Source organism: Gossypium raimondii, chromosome 7, assembly GCF_025698545.1.
Source record: "Gossypium raimondii isolate GPD5lz chromosome 7, ASM2569854v1, whole genome shotgun sequence".
Taxonomy (NCBI): Eukaryota; Viridiplantae; Streptophyta; class Magnoliopsida; order Malvales; family Malvaceae; genus Gossypium; species Gossypium raimondii.
In genome coordinates, this window is record NC_068571.1 from 21524247 (window position 1) to 21539197 (window position 14951).

The 14951-nt window shown below is 31.5% G+C and overlaps 1 non-coding gene across 1 annotated transcript; it reads right to left on the minus strand.

Annotated features, from left to right (window-relative positions):
• Window positions 1-5905: 5905 nt before the first annotated feature.
• Window positions 5906-6012, minus strand: LOC128042797 (small nucleolar RNA R71). Its single transcript, XR_008198308.1, has one exon. It is a non-coding gene; the product is annotated as a small nucleolar RNA R71 (small nucleolar RNA).
• Between the last annotated feature and the right edge of the window lie 8939 nt (window positions 6013-14951).

Here is a 14951-nt window from a genome sequence, read left to right on the forward strand (position 1 = left end):
AAACATTTCCAAACTTCAAAATCTTCCATTTAACATCAATAACACCTAAAAATCATCAATGGTAATTTCAAAAAACTTCAACAGTTTTGAAAATAGAGATACGGGTTAGTTGGACCTAGTTGCAACGATCTCAAAAATATAAAAATTACAAAAAATACCTCAATTAAATATCCATGCATGAGGAACAATTTAGCCAAATTTGAAGCTTATATGGTGTTTCCATGCTTTACATTCAGTAGAAGATGAAGAAATAAACAAAATAATGGTTTTGTTTTGTTTAATTCTAACATATTATAAATTAATTATAATTATTTTAACAATTTATCACTTAAAACAAAGCACTTGTACTCCACTATTATATACTAAGGTCTAATTACCATTTAGATCCTTATATAAACATTAATCATGCATTTTAGCCATTAAAAATCAACATGGATTAAATTTTATAATTTTTATGATTTAGTCCTTTTTACCTTAATTAACCAACCAGTCATTAAAATTTCTGAACCAAACTTCAACATTCTAAAATAATAGCTTCATAAATATTTAATAAAAATATTTACAGGCTCGATTTAAAGAAATGAGGTCTCAAAACCTCATTTTCCAAAACCACTTGACTTTAGGGACAAACCACTTAGACTTAAATTTTTGTTCAATTAACAAAAATTTTCAAATCAAAATTTAATAAACATTATAATTGAACTCATAAATTTTAATAAATAATATTTACAGACTCACTCATCAAAATTGCAACCTCGAAACCATTATTTCTAGCAGCACTAATTAACGGTCTATTACACTTTCATTATGCTTCGTTGTTTTCCCTTCCCTTATAGATTTCTCCTTGCGAAACACGTCAAGCAGGTTGTTCAAAGCTCACACTATCTTGGTTTTGAATCGGTAGATTTTTAATCATTTTAAGTTCGAATTTGTGGTATGTACATAGGTGTTTTACAAATGCTGCCTTTGAATGTTGTATATAGTTGAAACTTACCTAATTCACGATTTTGGTAATGTTAACTTGTTGAAGTGATATGATTTAATAAATGGTTTAAGATGTGTATGTGGTAATTGAATTGGCATATCTGGATATGAATTTGTAGTAACAAGTTTGCATTTAGATGATTGATTGATATACATATTTGTGAACTAGTTGTTGGATTTGTGTATGGTTTAAAATGCATGATGTAACACCCCAAAATTTTAATTTTGGGTATTGTGAATGTGTGACACAAATATCTTTCTGCTTCAGTGGTTAAGTGTTTTGGGTGTGTGTATAAGGTCCCAAGTTCAAGCCAGGACTTAGGCAAATTTTGGTATTTTTATGGGCCTACTGGTCTGGTGGATAAGTGGAGTGTTGGTGTGAAGAAGGTCCTGTGTTTGAATCTTGGCATGGGCATTATTTTTGCTCGTGCATCCAGAAGAGTTTGTGATGGACTAAAAATCTGAGTAGTGGATTTAGTGGGGAGTTTGATAGAGAGAAATAAGGGATTGGGGTGGTTATCAAATATTTTGTTCATCTTTTTTTTTTTTTACTTTTCCCAAAATCCCTCTACCCTCTTACCATTTTTCTCTTCATTGCTGCCAAATTTCTGCTCTCTTTCACCCTTTATATTCTTGATTTTTCTTTTCCCACTCTGCCTCCTGTCGCTCCACGTTTGTCTGCGATCGTTCGATAAGTTTTAGGTAAGTGATTTGTCTTCGTTTGTTAGCTTTCTTCTGAAGTATTTTGTTTATGCCAATTAGGGGAGGATTCAAGGGATCGTAATCACCAATCGGAGTCTTAGTTTGTGTGGGAATTACTGTTCATCAGTTGAATGTAAGGTTTAGTCGCTTATGGGCTAAAATCTTGATACGAGTTCAATTTGGGATCACATTATGTGAGATTAAATTAGTGTTTTTTGTTCAATTATAGGCTTTGGAGTGCTCAGGGACTGTTTTAGCATCAAACGTTACCAGGTGTGTACCCGAAACTCAAACAAAACCAGGTGTGTACCAGAAACGTAAAAAATGGGACTCGACGAAAAGTCGAAATTGCTTGCTGTTTGGACAACAACAGTAGGATAACTTTGAAAAATCACCATAAATTTTGGAAATCGAATTAGAGGATGAAAAAATATGGAATTAAATCTTATTGAGTCTAGTTTGTCATAGAAGAAACAGTGTAAGTAATGGAATTGTAAATCATGAGATATAATAAGTTTTGTGAGACAAGGTCAGAATGAATTCGGTTCTCCTGTTCTGACTTTGGAAAATCATCAAAAATTGGAGAAAAATAATTGGGGTTAAAATTTACATGTTTAAATTATTAATGAGTTTATTTCAATAGAAAAAAATGGTAACTTTATCCAATTTTTTTACTAAGAGATAATTAATTTTTAGCAAAAAAAGGTCGAAACTGTCAGACAGCAGAACAGGGGTAAGATTGAAGATTTTACTGTACTTATTGGCTAAACCAAAAATTCTAAAAATTTTATAGTAGAAAGGTATTTGAGTTTAGTTTCAAAGACATCAAGCGGACCTTAATTTGAAATTCTATACCTCAAGATATAAATAATTTAGTAACAATGACTCAAGTAGACAACTTTGAAGGAACATATAAGTAATTAGTGAAAACATATAGGAATATTTAGCTAGAACGGGTTACATTAAAAAAGGACAACGCGGCCAATGCCAATTTGGGCCAAGTGGGCCACACAGGCAGACCACATGGGCGCGTGAACCCATTTTCACTGAATTGATTTCTAAGGTTGCACGGGTCGCCCAAGTCAACTGTGAACATACTGTAGGGTCGGTAAGCATCACTTAGACCCCTAATTGTACGAACTGACTGTTTGATTTATATATGTGTTGAGCATGATGATAATATGCTTGTATACTGAACTAGTTATATGTACTGATGTCCTGAGATAGCATGTTATGACTTGTATGTTACATTGTATGGGGTTGGGTTAATTATATTTGGAGGAAGTGTACTGAGAGGCTCTTAAGCCTAACATATTGGCAGCTCAGCTGCAAATTATTGTTTTGTGCTGCATTCGGTACTACTTGGAGTGTAGGGATGGGTGGGTTGATTTGATCCCCACATGGAGTTTAGGGTTGAACGGAGAGGGGTGTAGAGGCTAGTTGGTTAGGGCTTTGTTACTGAATAGTGCATGACTGCTACTGATACTGTGATGGGCTAAGGCCCTACTGCATATTTGAACTGTACTGAGATGGGTTAAGGCCCAAACTGTTACTGATACTAAAAATGGGCTTAGGCCCAGGACTGCTTTAACTATGCACCGTGATTTGCTATTGATTGTTTTCTATGGGATTACACAATGAATTTTCGTAAACTCACCCCTTTTGTTTAAATGTGCACAGGTAATCCCCAGATCTAGAAAAATCGGTGCGGCGGAGGACTCGGCGGTGACCATGTTTTGGACTTTCATGGTTTTTAACCCATATATACGATAATTGGTTTTATTTCTATTCTATTTTTACTGGCTAAGTTTTTGGGTTGTAATTGGACTTTCAGACTTTGGTTTTGGGTTTTAATTATCTTTACCTTATGGATTACAACTATTAGTAGTAGGAAACCTCAGTTTTGAAAAGAAACAAATGTTTTTCCTAAATGCACGATTGTTTAATCTGTTTTAAAAGCTTCCGAAAACTAATAACATTTTGAAACTATCGATTAAATAAGCAACACAATTTTGGAACTAATAAGATATTAAGATAAGGGATTCAATGGAAATGGTTTTAACGCGACGACATAGTTTTCAAACACCCTATCATGTGACATCACTAGATCCAGCCATAATGTCTGGGTCGAGTTTGGGGTGGTACACATGAATTGACATTCGGGATGCCTAGATGAATGGTTGTATTTTGATTAGGATTGTAAGACATGTATGGCACATAGATTAGCATAGATGAGAAGTTAATTTCAAAAATTAAATTAAGATTGTAATTTTAAGTAATTAAATTCTAATTTTACATAATTTTAATTTCTGTTGCTACATTTTGGAAATTACATATTTTTTGCTAAATTGCTGTAACTTGGTGCACTGATGTGCTAGATGTTTGAAGCCATTATGGATGATCCATGGACATGAGGTGAATATTAATCAGCATAGGACAAAAAAGCTTAAGTATTGGACTCAATGAATTAATTCTAGCCCACTTTGGAAGTGGGTCGATGAAAGAAACAAGTCTACTTTTAACATTGAAGCCCAAACCATCCATTAAGGGGGAAAGAGTACAAATTTGACAACGAGCAACCCAACTAGACTTGCAATAATTAATTAAGGGTCCCTAAATGTGTGAAAAAACACAAAATAGTCTCAAAAAATTCTCACGGTTGCTATGAAGCCCCCTCTGTTCAATCAAGCAAGAATCATGCTAAAATCAAGAAAAAATCAACCTCTCTTTCCACAAATTATGATTGACCCTGCATGAGAGACTTTAAAGGGATGTTCACGCTATTTTTTACAAACTCTCAAGCATTCTCTCAGGTATAAATACCATTATTCATTCATCAATCATGGAACACATTCACTTAATTCTCCTTTCTTTCCCACGCCTAAGCATTCCGTTTCCATTCAAATTTCCCATCCTCTCTTTGAGAGTTCCCTTAGTAGGTAGTTCTTAAGAGAAAAGCTCTCTTGGCCGGCCACATTGAGGAGTAATTTGCATTGGAGCAGGACAAAAATCAGAGGAGGCCACCACGGATAGTTCTCGGGAGATCACCTAATTCATCTCAGAGTTTCTTCTTCCTTTCTCTTTAAATTGTTCTTAGTTTATAAACACGTTTGAAAATTATTTGATTTCTTTTTCATTAATGATAATGAATTAATTTGTTTCAACTTGGGTGATTGCAATTTCATGATTCAAATATGATTAAATTATTTCAAACTTGACTGCTCTCACACTTTGCATAAATTCTAAGGAATGTTTATTTAAATGTTGACATGGATGTATGCACGCTTTTCTAAGTGATAAATATAATATCTCGAAAGAGCTTATGATTTTAAATTCCAAGTTCATAAATAATCGAGTTGCCATGGAATTTTTCTAGAACATTTGTTAAGCATGATGATGAATGAATTGAATTAAGAGTTGTAATTTTTTAAAGTTATTCATGTTCTTGTTGTTAAATGTTGTGAATTGCTACTAAACATTCCATTCCATTTCTCACTTATTACTTAATAACGATTGTGTATACTTGCACATTCCGTCGCGAACCAAGTTTTTGGCACTATTGCCGGGATTGTTAATTTAATCACTATTTGTGATTTTTTTGCAATTTGGTTTATTTATTTTTTTATTTAATTAATATTTTATTTTTGTGATTTTCTTTCCATGTGTTTATGAGCATTGATCGAATCATCAATTTACCCCTTCTAGACCCTGAAATCAAGCTGACATTTAGACAAAGGAGACGTGAAAGACTAACCTAGAGACAAGCCATAGAAACAGACCCTAAAATTGAAAAGAAGTACAAGGGAATGGAGCTGCTAATGCTTGTAATCCAATCCTTGTTACCTATGATAGAAACTACGCCATTCAGCAATATGTTTTTCCTCTCTTCGATGAACTCAATTCGGGTATTGTGAAACCCAAATTTGTGGCCCCATAGTTTGAACTGAAGCTTGTGATGTTCCAAATGCTTCAAAAAATTGGCCAATTTAGTGGGATGCTTACTGAGGATCCGCATCGTCTTCGACTATTCATGGAAGTCAGTGATTCATTCACATTAGTTGGGGTGACCAAGAACGCTTTGAGACTAAGATTATTTCCATACTCCTAAAAAGATAGAGCACAAGCGTGGTTGCACTCTCTACCGCTTGGTTTCATAACTACATGGCAACAGTTGGTAGAATGTTTCTTAATGAAATACTTTCCCCCATCACTGAGTGCTAGGCTCTGAAATGAAATCAATTCATTTCAGCAATTTGACAAAGAACCTTTATATAAGGCATGAGAGCGGTTCAAGGAGTTATTACGAAAGTGTCCTCATTATGACATTCCTTGTTGCATTCAAATGGAGACTTTTTACATTGGTCTTAATGCTCATATTATAATGATGGTGGATGCTTCAATAAATGGAGCCCTTTTTTCTAAATCTTACAACGAGGCTTACGAGATTATTGAATGAATTGATAGTAATAACTATCAGTGGCCATCCAGCCAAGTAGCATCTGGAAAACGACTAGCAGGAGTAAATGAAGTCAATGCGTATACTTCTTTGACAGCCTAGGTATCCTCTATGGCTTTTATGCTTAAGAACATAACTGTTAGTGGTTTCAATAGTAATCTGATAGGTCAGTAGCTGAACCAGTTTGAGAATATTTCTTATGAATACTGTGGAGATGGCCATTCTTTTAAAAACTGCCTATCGAGTCCAGAGTTAAAATATTACTTGGGAAATTAGAATTTGAATGGTCCACAATCAAATTCTTACAACTCTTTATGGTAGTATGACTCAAAATTTCCATGGAATAATTAATGGGCGAACCCTAGCAACTCTTTTATGCTATCTCGACCATATTATCTGTCAGAATATTCTCAACAAGTGCAACAATCCCCACCAACTAAATCTTTAAGTGATCCTGAGAATATGCTGAAGGCATGCATAGTGAAGTATGATGTCACTTTAAGAAATTTGGAGAATCAAGTGGGTCAGCTAACCAATGAAATTCAAAATAGACCCTAAGGAGCTTTGCCCAGTAATATTGGAAATCCGAGAATTTCAGGCAATGAACATTGTAAAGCGATCACTTCAACTCCAAGGTGGTGGAGGTTGAAGATGAACCTGCTATAGCTCAAGACAAAGAGGAAATTCAACCAAGTGTTTAAGCTCCTAATTCATTGAAGTTGGATTCGGTGATCCTTGATGAGGTAAACTCTAAACCAGTCAGTTCTAATAATCTAACACCTTTGTCACATGCAGAGAAATTACCATAGAAGAGTTTTCCTGTTAAAGCTAAGATTCCACCACTGCCATATCCTCAACAATTCCAGAAGTAGCAGCAAAATACTTAATTTAAAGAAATTTTTGATGATAGAGTGACTTGTAATATCTTCAATGCTACTAAATCCCAAGATATAGTGGAAGACTGCTCTGCTATTTCCAAGATAGAATTTCAAACTTCTACAAAATTGGAACTCAACTCTCTAAACGATTTATTAGAACGTATTCTACTAGTGGATTTGTCAAGTGATGATAAAGACAAGGAATGTTTGACTGTTCTAGAAGCTAAATTAAAGGGTTTCACTCAGGAAGTTCTACTGGAATCATTAGACTTATCATCTCGGGAGTACACAAAACAAAAAGTGTTGATTGAAGAGCCAGCTGAATTGGAACTTAAGATTGTGTACCCTCATTTGAAATATGATTATTTGGGTCTATCTTCAATTTTACCTATCATGAATTTAATTGAGTTCACCAGGAATCAAGAAGATGAGACACTTATGGTATTGGAAAGGCATAGGAAGGGTATCAGATGGATTATCCTAGGTATTCAAGTCATAGGTTGGAGGATTTGCATGAATTATAGGAAGTTAAACAAGACCATCAAGAAAAATCAATTTTGGTTTTCTTTCCCTAGTCAAATGTTTGACAGATTTGCTAGGAAAGAGTACGATTACTTCCTAGATTAGTATGGTTGGCATGAAAGATGGCCCTTTGACACTGTCACTGTCAGCGATGATTCTAAATAAAATGGAGGGAGTTCTCTTAAATTTTCTTTTTCTTTATTTTATATTTTCAGTTGTGTTTTTATTTCATTTTCCTTTACTATTGTTTTACATCTTTAGCATAATAAAACATGAAATTAGAAGAATTAATAAAATTGAGCAAATTTGCACATTAGTTCTTAAAGCTTTCGAAAAATAAAAAGTGTGGTAATAGAGATGTACATGTCTAGTATTGGATCTGTCGAGGAAAGGCTTGGTACTTAAGAAATCAAATTTGAGTCACCTCCCTTTCTTGGGATCCTACTTGGTGTACAGTTCACATTCACATATTTCATTTCAAAAAATCAGGACATTGTTTATTTTTAAGTAGGGGGACCAAAAATTGAATTATTCAACAATTCATTTTTCTTATCAAATTGTGATTGAGTTAAGTGTTGCCCAAGAATTTTAATTTTTGTTGATTATGTTACGTTTTAGTACAAATAAAGTTCTATTATCTCAATAATTGTTATGTTAGTTGAATTATGACACAAATGTTAGTCTTAATAAAATATGTAAATCAAACCATGAATTTTTTTAATTCCTTAGAAAAGCTAAGCATGAATGAAAGTTTAAGTCTCTAAAGTTGACTCAGTAATTTCTTGAGGTGAAATCCTACGAGGCATAAAATTTTGAAAATGATTTAGGCAGACTTTGTTTGGACCATTTGAGCCTTTCAAGCCAACCTTAATGAATATTTATCCCTTGAAACCTGAATTTGAGCTATATGACCTAATTTTATTGGAACCTTGCATAAATAAGCCATCCATTCTTTAATATTTATCTTTAAATTGTCCAAAATATTAGACTCAGTCTATCTAGAATATTCTTTGAAAATAAGTTTGGGGAGTTGAGAAGAAGTACCAAATGCTTAAAAAATATTGTAGTATATGTAGTAATATGCTCGAGTTTGTTGAAAAAAAGCATATGTACTCAAAAATAGATGTACGAGCAACATGTGTACTCAAGTTCAAAAATAGTTGGTGAATTTTGGGGCATTTATTCTGAAGGTCTGATGCAAGTTGAGTATAAGGTTTTTAAACTTAAAATTATCTATCTTTTACCTACCTTTAGCCAAGCCACATTACAACCTATTTAAAAGATCTATTGATTCAGATATTTGTACTGACTACATTAGTGGAGAGAAATTGCTAAACTCAACTTATGAAGGCATAATTAAACTTAGAAATTGCGACTTAATCTTAAATGAGGGAATAAATTTTAATATGTAAGAATTTAGTATATATTTATTAAGAAAGCATTTATTTTATATTCTTGTTGTCATGATAATAATTGAGAATAATTGAACAATGTGTATACTTAAGTTACATAATTTCAGAATTTTTGTCTTTGAGTATAATTGTACTAAATTCAAAATTCTGGGAAGAAAAGATTTTTGAAGAAATTTTCAAGGTTGATTTTTTTAAACCTCTTTTTGCAATCTGAGCATTACTCGGGACGAGCAATGAATTAAGTTTTGGGGTGTGATAACTCTAAATTATATAGACTTTTAAAGCACCTTTTAACTTGGAAATTATGCAAATTCAAAGTATTTTGATAGCAAATTTTGTATTTTTAGTGCATGTTTGAGAAATTGGGAAAAATTAAAGAAAGATTGTAATTTTAAGTAATTAAATGCTAATTTTATATAATTTTACTTTATGTTGCTATATTTTGGAAATTACATAATTTTTGCTAAATTGTTGTAGCTTGGTACACTAACGTGCTGGATGTTTGAAGCTATTATTGACGAAACATGGACATGAGCTGAATATTAATCAGCATGGCACAACAAAGCTTAAGTATTGGACTCAAGGAATTAATTCTAACCTAGCTTGGAAGTGGGTTGATGAAAGGAACAAGTCTGCTCTTCACATTGAAGCTCAAACCGTCCATTAGGCGGGAAAGAGTCCAAATTCAATAATGAGCAACCTAACCAGCTTTGGAACAATTAATTAAGGGTCCCTACATGTGTGAAAAAAAATCACAAAATATCCTAAAAAAATTCGCATGGTCACTGTCAAGCCCTCTCCCTTTAATCAAGCAAGAATCAAGCAAAACTCAACCTCTTTTTCCACAAATTATAGCCGACCATGCATGAGAGAATTTCAAGGGATGTTCATGCTATTTTTAGCAAACTCTCAAGTCTTCCCTCATGTATAAATACCACCCTTCATTCATCAATCATGGAACGCATTCACTTCATTCTCCTTTCTCTCCCACGCCTAAGCCTTCCATTTCCTTTCATTTTTCCCATTTTCTCTTTGAGAGTTCCCCTAGTAGGTAGTTTGTGAGAGGAAAGCTCTCTTGGCTGACCACTTTGAGGAATAACTTGCATTGGAGTAACGACAAAAATCAGAGGAATCCATCAAGGATAGTTCTTGGGAAATCACCGAATTCATCTCAGAGCTTCTTATTCCTTTCTCTTTAAATTGTACTTAGTTTATAAACATGTGTGCAAATTATTTGATTGTTTTTCATTAATGATAATGACTTAATTTGTTTCAGCTAGGATGATTGCAATTTCTTGATTCAATTTGTTCAAATCATGTTTATGATGTTCTTTGCCTCAATTATTTATGCTTCCAAATAAAAACATTCATGTTGTTCATGCATTAAAATATGTTTGACTGCATTAGAATGAATTACTTAATCTAAACCGAATGGTGATTAATGGACACAAAATCTAGAGGATGCATGCTTAGTTTATATCTGAACAAGAATAAATTAAAGGTTCATAATAATTTCAAAAGAACACTATTACCTTGCATAACTTTAAATTTATGTGAATAAATTGTTCCAAACCTGACTTGTCCATGTTACTTTGCATAAATTCTAATAAATCCGTTAAATGTTGACATAAAAATATGCACATTTTTCTAAGTGATAAATATAAGATCTCGGAAGAGCTTATGATTTTAGATTTCAAGTTCATAAATAATCGAGTTGCCATGAAAAATTTTCGTAATGTTCGCTAAGCATGATGATGAATGAATTGAATTAAGAGTTGTAATTGTTCTAGCTTAATCATGTTATTGCTGTTAAATCTTGTGAATTGCTGCTAAACATTCCATTGCATTTTATTTTATCTTATTTGCATATTAGTTGTCAATTTAATTAGGACATTTATCACCATCAAATATTTTATTTTCATAACAAACTTGTAAAACATTAATTTTACAATTGTTGTTTATCAATCAAATCCCTATGGAGACTATACTCTTTTTACTCACTTATTACTTGATAGTGACTGTGTATACTTGCATATTCTTGACCTGTCCTATTACTTTGCATAAATTCTAATAAATCCGTTAAATGTTGACATAAAAATATGCATGTTTTTCTAAGTGATAAATATATGATCTCGAAAGAGCTTATGATTTTAGATTTCAAGTTCATAAATAATCAAGTTGCCATGAAATTTTTTCAGAACGTTTGCTAAGCATAATGATGAATGAATCGAATTAAGTGTTGTAATTGTTCTAGCTTAATCATGTTATTGTTGTTAAATCTTGTGAATTGCTGTTAAACATTCCATTGCATTTTATTCTATCTCATTTGCATATTAGTTGTCAATTTAATTTGGACATTTATCACCATCAAATATTTTATTTTCATAACCAACTTGTCAAACATTAATTTTACAATTGTTGTTTATCAATACAGTCCCTATGGAGACTATACTCTTTTTACTCACTTATTACTTAATAGTGACTTGTATGCTTGCACATTCCATCGCGAACCATAACGTAAATCACTCTTCAATAGAAACTGGTAGAATTTTTATTCTAGAAGATATAATTTATTCTTAGAAAATATATTCTCACTATTTTTGGACAGAATAACAATATCTCAATGTTGTATTTTTAGTCATATTAGTGCCATCTATTTATAGGGAGAAGAAGTGAAACCCTTGTTGAATTAGTAGAAATCTATTTCAGTAGAAAAACTAAATTGTAGTCTAAGTAGGATTAGGGGGTAGAAACCCTAGTTAAATAAACTAGGGTCTGTTGTCCCTTGTATTAACATGAGAGGCTTTTGGGCCTTTGCCATATTGGGTCCAATTATAAGTACTTCCTAGACTTTTAACTCAGTACTTTATAATCCAATTAAACCCAATACTTGTTTTTCTATTTCACAAAATAAATGTCATAAATTAATTTAACTAGAAAAATTAATTCCCCAATTAAATAATTTTCTTAACCTAATTCTAATTCTGCTAAAATCATGACGACTTTACCGTAAAAGAATTTATGAGAAAATATGTTTAATATTTCAACATTCAACAGATTCGCAATGACCAATTAATTTAATTCCATTTTTGAACTTGAATTATTGAATTAATCAATTAAATAATAATTCAAAAAACTATAAATTAATTTTCAGGTCATTTCCATTTAGAAAAACCACATTCATTTCCAAATGTTTCTCATCTCTAACTTTACCATTTCTATCCATTTTTTTCATTTGATTCAACATGCAATTCATTTTTGGTTTCAGTAAGCTAGTGGAGGGACCAATTGGACATATACGATTAGGGCTTAAATGATTTATAATTAAATTCTAGATTTTTTTCCAATTAATTATAATCTCATTTAGTCACGAAGTCATTTCACTATAGTATCGTGACTGAGCTCTCCCTAATGACATACCATTACAAAAGCAATTCGATCAGTGCTCATCCAATGACATTTTCATAAGTGTGTTACCCTCATAGGATATCAATAATCTCATTGGAAAAAAATTCGCTCTCCCAATATGATCACATTTTATCTCATGGTAATCGTTACATATTTTTTCATGTATTGTCAATTACTATCAAATAGTAATCAAGTCATTCATCACAAAGATGAACGACCCATGAACATATTTACCTTTCATCTATCATGTAATGTCAATGAGAGGATATCATTTACCCATATCTCGGGCTATGAATTCCACTATTGTGAATGATGTTACCTATTGTAGAAGTTGTGTATCCAACACACTAGCTTTTGATTCCTTGTCTATTTGAACCAAGGCTTTTACTAACATTAAAGTATATGAGTCACGCATACATAGTCCATCATCCACTTAAGATTAAGGTATGTCTCACTTTGAATGTCACAAGTGAGTAAATCTATAAATGAATTAAGAATCTATTCTCCTTAGGTCAATTCGATGTACTATCAGTGCAATCTGTCACATTTATGTCTTTATCTTCTGGGAGTCATCCACTCTAATGCCCAAGACAAGACATCTCCCCAATTAGACTTGATAGATGACATATTAGTCTTTCAATAGGTTTGCTTATTTTTTATTAGACTAAGGACATGTTTAGGTTCATTTACTAATATAAGTTGTCTTTTTGTATTACGATCCAACTATGTACTACCTCTTAGTATTAGTATAAACATTAGCCAACCAATGAGCCAATATTTGCTTCTATTTTGCTTTGCATGCAAAAAAACACATGAGGACATTATACAAAGTATATTAATGTAATTCGTGAATTATTTTATTAACCAATCTATTTGAAAAATTAAAAGTTTACAAACGAATATACTACACTTAAGGCAACAGATCCAACACTTCCCCTCCAAAACTTTGCATTTAAGGAAGTCATTCTAAAACAAAATCAGTGAATTTTCACCTTTTTAGGTAGGGGTAACAACTTTCTTCTATTGAATGCTCAAATCAAGTTTTGTCTCACAAAAGGCCACTTTGAAGCCTATTATTCGACTAAGGGATTATTGTTATACCTTTGCACCACTTGGATACGTGTTAGCATCAGAGGTATTGTTGACTTCCCTGTTGACCCTATCTAAAGTAATGCCTTAATGGGCACACCCGCTCTGATTAAAGGAGCATTAGCACCCCACGCTATCTACTACTCACTCTTAGCACCATTGAGTGAGACCATTTGCTCCTCTTGTAAAAAGCCATCCACCTGCTCGTAGCTGTTAACACTCTCCAAGTGTATATTGTTGTACATTGTATCAATAATTTAATTCAATATTTGTTTTGTATGAATTTTTTTATTCAATATGATTCTTATTTTTCTCATGCTAGTAACTCTATTAAAAATACATTGAATCATTTTCATTTAAAATTTGCATTCAAAGTGTGGGACACTTCTTATTTTAGAGATTTCATTTAGCTTTAAAGAGAGTTTCTTTTCATATATTAAAATATGTCCTCGCTAAGTATGATGAAAGTTTTAATATAATATTGGATTAATAAATATTAGATGTAATAATGTAATATTCATGTAAATGAATTTAAAATTAAAATTGAATCATTGAAACAATTTATATAAAATATCAAATGGATTGAAAATGATATGATATATAATTGAATACACAAATATGTTAAAATCTATATAAGACTATTCTTTTTAAATGATAAAACAAATTATTAGTGTATCCAAGTTTATATAAATATAAATATTTTGAATACAATTATGAGTCATATAAAATAAGATGAATGTGAAAACGATGATAAATGACACAAAATTACAAATTATTTAATTCATTGCCAATCAGAGTTAACAATTTGAGAGATAACATGATTACACTATACAAATACAATTCGATAAAGTAATATAAAACATTACCTAAATAGATTAACATATAAATATAATATGAATATGCGTATAGAATTTTAAATTGAAAATCCTATACTTCACAATTATTTTGTAAATAATAATAATGTAAATATGCATATAAAAGTTTTAAATTATTGATGGTGCTTTTATTTATTTTTATTTGAGTGAGAGTTCTTTTATGGGAGTGAATAGTTATTTTGAAAAATAATAAACATTTTAGGATCAACTTTTAAAAAAAATATTTTTAAGGTATTGTCATATAAAATATTAAAATATCTGAAAACCCTTACAATAATATTGGTTAATTTGAAAATTGATATTTTAGTTTTTATAATTAAATGATTTTCTATTAATTTGTGACACTAATTTAATAGAAGTTTTTATATATAATATAAATAAATTAAACATTCAATAAATAGGCAAATGTAAACTTTTCAAATTTAAATAAATAATATAATATTTTAAATAGGGGTTTCCTAAAAATAATGTAAACTAAATTAATTTGTTTTAACCTCAAAATTATGCTTAAATTAATACAAACCATTCGTTATTGACATTGCTTACTTGGCGCAAAACGATCTCTTAAACTTATAAATCAAGCAACTCTATTGTTTGGGGATAGCTTATAATTATTGCCTTTTCT